The sequence below is a fragment of the Lynx rufus genome, unplaced genomic scaffold (genome assembly GCF_022079265.1).
Source record: "Lynx rufus isolate CCGP_SWC_20201006 ecotype Redwood Valley unplaced genomic scaffold, mLynRuf1.p SCAF_12, whole genome shotgun sequence".
Taxonomy (NCBI): Eukaryota; Metazoa; Chordata; class Mammalia; order Carnivora; family Felidae; genus Lynx; species Lynx rufus.
In genome coordinates, this window is record NW_025814826.1 from 19,029,882 (window position 1) to 19,038,533 (window position 8,652).

At 39.4% G+C, this 8,652-nt stretch overlaps 1 long non-coding RNA gene and 1 other non-coding gene across 3 annotated transcripts; one reads left to right on the top strand and one right to left on the bottom strand.

Annotated features, from left to right (window-relative positions):
• The first annotated feature begins 14 nt into the window (after positions 1-14).
• On the top strand, positions 15-7,894 carry LOC124507695 (uncharacterized). 2 transcript variants are annotated; one of them, XR_006961106.1, is made up of 4 exons: positions 15-116; positions 928-983; positions 3,837-4,055; positions 6,991-7,894. It is a non-coding gene; the product is annotated as an uncharacterized LOC124507695 (long non-coding RNA). The 2 variants fall into 2 exon arrangements; XR_006961105.1 differs by lacking the exon at positions 15-116 and having other exon boundaries at positions 691-983.
• On the bottom strand, positions 6,915-7,020 carry LOC124507981 (U6 spliceosomal RNA). The gene has a single exon (XR_006961192.1). It is a non-coding gene; the product is annotated as a U6 spliceosomal RNA (small nuclear RNA).
• Positions 7,895-8,652: the final 758 nt, after the last annotated feature.

Sequence of the window (8,652 nt, forward strand, 5' to 3'; positions counted from 1 at the left end):
AAGGAAAGAAAGAAAGAAAGAAAGAAAGAAAGAAAGAAAGAAAGAAAGAAAGAAAGAAAGAAAAAGAAAAAAAAAGAGAAGTAAAGAAATGCCACCTTGAGCACATGTGAAATCCTGTAAGTATGAACCTGGATTACTTTCTGGACTCTGTTCCATTCCATTGATCTAGTTGTCTTTTTTCTGATCAGTACCATACTACCCTGTTTACTATATAGTTTTATAGTTCTTTTAGTGTCTTATAAGCCAATTTTTATTTTGTTACAGTTGTTTTTCAAAACCTTCTTAGCTATTTTCAAACATTTACTCTTCCAGAGAAACTAGAGAATCAATTTTTAAATTAAAAAAATTCCATTGGGATTTTGATAAAAATTAACATTTAATTTATAGATCAATATGGAGAGAATTGACTTTTAAGAAATACTGAGGTTTCTTATCCATATATGACTCTCCATTTTCAAAAAAAATGATATGTCCTTCAGTAAAACATAATTTTAATGGGTTTTGAATATTTTTTATTAATTTTATTTCTAGGTATTTTTTTTCAAGGTTATTCATTTTTGAGAGAGAGAATGAGAGAAAGACAGAGCATGAGTGGAGAAGGGGTAGAGATCTTGAGAGGGAGACGCAGAATCCAAAGCAGGATCCAGGCTCTGAGCTGTCAGCATAGAGCCCGACACGGGACTGGAGCTCACGAACTGTGAGATCATGACCTGAGTTGAAGTTGGACGCTTAACTGACTGAACCACCCAGGCGCCCCAATTTGTAGGTATTTTAGAGTTGTGATTATTATGTGTCATTTTTCCATTATATTTTTGAAATGGTTCTTAATACATAGTAAAATTATGATTTTTGTATATTCCTTTTGTACTTAGTATCTTGTATTATTGTACTTTGTTTACTTAACTCTCCCCCATTTCTGGGCATTAGGTTGTTCCCAAGCTTTGAGGATCATAATTAGCCTTGCTATAAACATCTCTAAACAGGTAATTTTTTCTCTTTAAATTTCTTCCCACAAATGGAAAAACAGATTTAAAGAGTATATGGAACTTTATGGCTCTTATTACACATTGCTCTGAGTAATCTCCTGAAGGGCTAGACTCCTTTCCAATTCTGCCTATAATAATATCAGCAAATGAAATAATAATGATGAAGATAATGATGACGAGGATGATGAGACTATTGGTAAGAGCCATATTATGCTCTGGGCTTCCCATGTCTTTTCATCTAATACTCATAATGAATCTATAATATGCTATTGCTGTCTCATATGGACAGATAAGGAAACTGAGGTACAGAGAGATTAACATCTGCACTCACACCTGGTAGGAGGTGAAGTCAGATGTGTTGTGTTCCATGGTCAATGCCTTCTCAAATACCCCATACTTTTTTTAAAAGCATTTTTTAAAGTTTATTTATTTATTTTGAGAGAGAGAGGGAGGGAGAGCAGGGGAGGGGCAGAGAGAATCCCAAACCGGCTCCACACCAGTAGCTCTGAGCCCGACTCAAGGCTCAAACTCACAAACCATGAGATCATGACCTGAGCCAAAACCAGGAGTCAGATGCTTACCAACTGAGCCACCCAGGCGCCCCATCTAATACCCATACTTTTTATATTTCATTTATATTTGAGACTTTAAAAGGTATATAAAAGCTGAAAGTTGTTTTACTTTGCATTTCTTAACCAAGAAGTAGGTTGCTAGATAACATACTTGTTAAACCTCTTTTTCATCTCCTTTGACCACTTATCCAATAGATTGGTGATGTTAATTAGATATTTGTAACAACGCCCTCTAAATTGGATAGAAATTGGATAGAGATTATAAAAAAAGATTGTATTTTTTCCCCATATGTTTACATATATTCTTAGGTTTTAGTGCCCATTGATTCTTCCTTTCCTCTATTCTAATTTATGTCTTCTGTAAATTCCTTTTTTTTAATAAATTTTTTTAAGTTTATTTACTTATTTTGAGAGAGAGTGAGCATGAGCATGGGGAGCAGCAGAGAGGGAGAGCGAGAATCCCAAGCAGGCTCTGTGCTGTGCTGTCAGCACAGAGCCCAATGCAGGGTCCACCCAGGCACCCCTTCTGTAAATTCTCCTTATCTGAAAATTCCATTACCAGCATGGGGAATAGTATATTAAGTAGTACTTAACACTCTTATCTTATTCATACAATGGTAGTCTTAGTAGAAGTAGTAGTAGTAATGGTAGTGATAGCAGCTTTCAAAAACTAAGTGCTTACCAAGTGCTAAGGATATTACATACATGAACTCATTTAATTATCACTATAATCCAGTGAGATATTATCTTTGTTTTACAAATGAAGAAATAGGCCCAGGAGATCCTGGGTGGCTCAGTGGGTTAAGTGAGTAAGCATCCAACTCTTGATCTCAGCTCAGGTCATGATCTCGAGGTTCGTGGGTTTGAATCCTGTATCAGGCTCTGTGTTGACAGCATGAAGCCTGCTTGGGATTCTGTCTCTCCCTTTCTCTGCCCCTCCCCACTCTCTCTCTCTCTCAAAATAAATAAATAAACTTAAAAAAGAAAAAAAAATAGGCTCAGATTTATCAGCTTGGCCAAGGACACACAGTTAACAAAAGGAAGTCCTGTCTATGCCGAAGTCCATGTTCTTAATAACAGTACTGCTGGCCCCCTATTATGTAGAGTATAAAGTTAACTCTCTTTGAAAACAAAATCCTTTATAAACGTAAAGAAATCTTCCATACCAATTTATTTCTTTTTAAAATTTTGAATGAATGGGTTTTTATAACATATTAGTTTCACGTTTACAACATAATGATTCAATATTTGTACGTACTGTGAAATGATCACCACGCTAATCTAGTTAACATCCATCACCACGTCTAGTTATAAATGTTTTATACTAACTTCTTACAAGCTTTGAATCAAAGAGATTTTTAATTTAATCAAATATTTTCTTAACGTTTATAAAGAACTTTGTCATTACCCTTGCCTATCCTAGCGTCTACCTCTGGTGGTCTCTGGGCATTGCCACTCTGGCCTCCAGGGGGCACTGTTACCCCTTTAATACTGTGGCTCAAGCCTTTGCTAATTCCCTTAAGCACAGATAAGACCAGGAAAATATTTAAACAAAGTTTACAAGGGGCTCAGATGAACAGAAGGCAAATGAGTACAGAGAGTAATATACAACTAGATAATTTGGTTCACTGAATGCAGAGTAGGCATTTCAGTATTTGACACTGAAATACCTTGCTTCCCACTGCATGCACAAAGCAGAAAACTTTTTTTCTATCCTGCACTATGTCCTCAAGCAAGCAAAATTCTTCAAAAACTGGCTCTGAGATTAGTAAGGCTAGTTCCAGCTAAGGGCTTCCTTCCAAATTCTACTTTCCAGTTTCAGTGTCTGCCTCTCCCTACACACTGGACACTTAACATGTCAGCCCTCTTCTAGAAAGATGGCATTGTCTGCTTCTGGTTTGTAGCTTTACCCTGTTGTTTGGGAATGGTTATCTGTGGGTGTCTCATACTCCTTCATGTCTTAGACAGTATGCCAAGAATGTAAGGCCCTAACAGTTTATACAGCTTATATTACATATCTATTACTACATAACTGATTACTCCAAAATGTAGAGGCTTAAAAAACAAACTTCTTTTTTTTTTTTTGACAGTTTCTTTTGATTAGGAATCTGGGCATAGCTTAGCTAGGTGCCCCTGGTTCCAGGTCAAGGTGTTGGCCAGGGTGCAGTCATCCCCAGTCTTGAATAAGGGAGATTCTTCTTCCAAGCTCATTCAACAGAGTTGTTGGTAGGCCTCAGGTTCTTACTGTGGCCAAAGACATCCTTTCCTTGCCATGCAGGTCTCTCCATAAGGCAGCTCACAACATGCTGTCTACCCTTGCAGTGAGTGGAGAGAGAACATGAGAAGGTGCCCAAGACAGAAGCTTTGGTCTTTTTATAACCTCATGTCAGAAGCAATATCCTGTCATTTGTGCTGTATTAAATTAGTTAGAAGTGAGTCAGTAGCTCTAGCCCACAGTCAACTGGAGGTGATTACACCAAGGAGTGAATACCAGAAGGTAAGAATCATTATGGGCCATTGTAGAGGCCTTCTACCATATCACTTTACGCAAGCCATTTCTCATGGTGGTGTTTACAGCAAGCAATCTTTTTTTCTTTTTAATTTTTTTAAATGTTTACTTATTTTTCAGAGAGGGGAGGGGAGGAGAGAGGGAGACACAGAATCCAAAGCAGGCTCCAGGCTCCGAGCTGTCAGCACAGAGCCCAATTTGGGGCTCGAACTCATGAACCAGGAGGCACCCCAGTCCTTTTTTTTTTAAGTTTATTTATTTATTTTGAGAAAGAGAACAGGGGAAGGGCAGAGAGAGAGAGAGAGAGGGAGAGAAAAAGAACCCCAAGAAGTCTCCACACCCAGCCCGGTGCCTGATGTGGGGTTTGATCTCACAACTGTGAGATCATGACCGGAGCTGAAACCAAGAGTTGGACATTTAACCAACTGAGCTACCCAGGTTTCTTGCCCTTGTTAAAAAACTTATGTCTACTCCCAACTTGGGGCTTGAACTTACAACCCTGAGATCAAGAGTAGCAGGCCCTACTGACTGAGCCAGCCAGGATCGCCTACATCAAGCAGTCTTGAGGAATGAAGTAACCTCTCCCTCTGGGAAAGAGAAGCTGGCTTAGCTTGTTGCTTGCTAGAAAAGCAATGGGCTCCCCAAGCTCACTGTTACCCCCAATGAACACAAACCCACTGCACATGTGGCATCTATCTGGGGCTTTTAGTATCACACCTGTGGGACTTGAGGCAAGAGGAGTTAATGTAAACAATTCATGCTGTTTATGCTGTGCTGTGGGTAAAAAAATTTTTTTGTCTAGGTGGCTCAGTCTGTTGAACGTCAACTCTTGGTTTCAGCTCAGGTCATGATCTTACAGTTCATGAGTTCAAGCCCTGCCTGGGGATTCTCTCTCTCTTTCTCTCTCTCTGCCCGACCCTGCTCTCTCTCTCTTTCTCTCTCTCTCCTTTCTCTCTCAAAATAAATAAATAAACTTTTATAAAAGTTTTTCCCCCTCTTCCTCAGATATTCCATGTCTTCTTTCAGCATCTGTAAAACAGTAAAGGTTAACTTGTTGGCTTGTAAGTAGGATAAAAACAAATTGCAGACCTGACAGTTTGACTCAACAGCACAATTCAGAATTGTATACAAGCCTGGGAGACCATGATTCATACAAGAGATCCACGTACATATATTTCATTTTATTTGACAAACACTTATGTGCCAGGTAATTATTCTCAGAGTTTATAGACATAAACTCATTTCATCCATGAGGTAGGCACTATTAAAAACCGCTGCTTTACAGATGAGGCAGAAGAGGCCCAAAGATGTTGAGTAACTTGCTGCAAGTCACATTGCTCATAAGCGTCAGAGCCTCAAATAGTCAAACAGAAACAAACACAAAAGTCCTGGCTACACCATCCATTGATCCACTGTATCATGCTAACTGTGTTCCAGGTTGGGAAGGGGTGAAGCAGAGACAAGATGGGGGGAAATGACAAAACAGAGAGTTCATTCCTCAAAACATGAGTTGAAATCAATTTAGAATTTTTCATTCCTAACATAGTAACATATTGTCTGTTGTTTCAAAGGATATTCAAAGGATAAACTCTACCAGTTATATTTGACTGGTTAGGATTTGACTTAGAACACTTGTTCTATATTCAGACTATGAAGGTTAAAATGTATTGTTCACACACACAAATCCGAACATGGAATTTATAACAGCTTTGTTCATAACTGCCCAAACCTGGAAGCAGCCAGGATGTTTTTCAGTTGATGAATGGACAAACTGTAGTACATATAGACAATAAAAATTAATTAATTTTTATTTTAGATAAAGAGAGTGTGTCAGCACGGGAGAGGGGCAGGGGGAGAGAGAGAGAGGGAAAGAGAGAGAAACTTAAGCAGGCTCCATGCTCAGCACAGAGCCCGATATGGGACTTGATCCAATGACTCTGGGATCATGACCTGAGCCAAAATCAAGAGTCGGACGCTCAACCAACTGAGCCACCCAGGCACCCCTCAATAGAAAATTATTTAATTCTAAAAACAAATGAGCTATTAAACCATGAAAAGATTGGGGGGAGGGGACTTTAATGCATGTCACTAAAAGAAGCCATATGATTCCAGCCATATGACAATCTGAAAAAGGCAAAACTATGGAGATAGTAAAAAGATCAGTGGTTTCCAGGGGTTGGGAGGAAGGGAGGGATGAATAGGCAGAGCTCAAAGGATTTCAGGGCAATGAAACTGTTTTGTAGAGTACTGTTGTGGTGAAAACATGTTATTATACATTTGTCCAAGTCCACAGAATATGCAATAAGAGTGAACCCTAATGTAAACCATAGACTTTGATGATAATGATGTGTCAATGTAGGTTCATCCATGATAATGAATGTACCACTCTGGTGGGGCAGGTTGTGCATGTGTGGGGACGGGTTATATAAGACCTCTACACTTTCCACCCGATGTTGTTATGAACCTAAAACTGCTTTAAAAAATAGTCTTTTAAAAAGTGCTTTGAAAATTACAGTGTACTTAAATTTTTAAAAAATTTTTTTTAATTTATTTTTGAGAGAGAGAGGGCACACCAGCAGGGGAGGAGCAGAGAGAAAGAGAGACACAGAACCCGAAGCAGGGTCCGGGCTCTGAGCTTTCAGCACAGAGCCCAATGCGGGGCTCGAACCCACGAACCATGAGATCATGACCTGAGCTGAAGTCGGATGCTTAACCGACTGAGCTACCTAGGTACCCCAAAAAATTATGGTGTACTTTAAAATTTAAACTTTTTTTTTTAATTTTTTAATGTTTATTTATTTTTGAGAGAGAGAGAGAGAGAGGCCACGAGCAGGGGAGGGGAAGAGAGAGAGGGAGTCACAGGATCCGAATTTGCACGTCACCCTTGCACAGGGGCGGGCTAATCTTCTCTGTATTGTTCCAGTTTTAGTACACGTGCTACCCAAGCGAGCACAGGAGTCGCAGAATCCGAAGCAGGCTCCAGGCTCCGAGCTGTCAGCATAGAGCCTAACTTGGAGCTAGAACCCATGGACCACGAGATCATGACCTGAGCTGAAGTTGGATGCTAAACTGACTGAGTCATCCAGGCACCTCAAATGTAAACTATTATTAATAGTGTAAACGTGTAGTAAGTTTTTGTTAACCTCACTCTATACCTGTTCAAGTCCACCTTGCTCTTGGTCTCATCCTCTGTCTGTTGCCTCCTCCTTTCCTTAATAAGTGTAAATGGCTTGGCCCCCACTTGGGCTCTCTTCCCCTCCTCCATTGTCCTTCTCTTCAACCTTCCTAACCCAGGTTTAATGCGGCTGTCTCCTCCATACCTATACCATGGCTGCAGAGCTCTGCGAAGATGATATCTATTGTACAACTTGCATTTCTCCTACATCAGTTCATCCCTCAGTGTGTCCTGCAACTATTTCTGTTTCTCAAACCAGAGCTTTCTGCTTAATATATGTATCAGCAAATTTTAAGTGTAGTTTTTATTTTTGATATTGTACTATTTTGAATAAATATTTTCAAAGTCATGCCATTTCTTCTTACTCAACAGATTTTATATGTCAGGCTTTTTGCATATATATATGTGTAATTAGATTCATGTTACTAAGCTGTTTTCTATTTAAAAATTAAAATAATCTGGCTTCTAATGATCACGTACAGATATATGGCAGATAAGCATATCTATCAATGATGATTCACCGAAAAGTGCTTATGTATCAGCAAACCCAGATGGGTTGATGTGTTTAGAGTTGCTTTAATTATTGGTCTCTTTTTTTTTTTTTTTTAAGAAAAGATGACTTTTATTTATTTTTATTTGAGAGAGTGAGTACAAGTGGAAGAGGAACAGAAGGAGAGGGAAAATCTTAAGCAGGTTCCATACTCAGGACCCTGGGATCATGACCCGAGCCGAAATCAAGAGCCCGATGCTCAACCAACTGAGCCACCCAGGTGCCCCAATTATTGGTCTCCTTAAGAAGATTCTGTGAAAAAGTTGAGTCATATTCCCTTCTTTAATGTGCCTCAATGCCTTGGAATAAGCCTCCCTTGTTCTTTAGATTAGGGTATTTCTTCACTCAGTGAGCTCAATCAGAATCTAATTCAATCCTTTCCATAGCTTCTCTTTTAGCAAGACTAGGGACCACTCCCTGTGTCCTAGGGATTAACACTACTGGTCTCAAATTGTAGCCAATCGGGAAAATTTGCTTGATAGATGTGCCTCATTTGGCCTGCACAGCATTTTAAGAAAATCTCAATTCGTTCCTAGCATTTTCGAATTATGCCATTTCACATTAAAAATGTGTATTGCTAGTTTTTATTGAAAGATTAGTGGATCTGGCCATTTGGGGCTTTGTGCTCACATAGCAACAATCAGCTGGTAGCAGCCATCAGCCATTCCATTTAGAGAGGGCATGTACCTCTTGCCACTCATGAAGACTGATGGTCAGTTGCCATTTATCACCTCACTTTCACCTCTTCTGACACTCACCATTAGAGGTGCTTCCCAGGTGCTTTAGGCATTTGAGTTTGTAAACTTATACACCTGGTCCTTGCTGCCTTTCACCCAGAACCACCTATTGACATTGAAGGC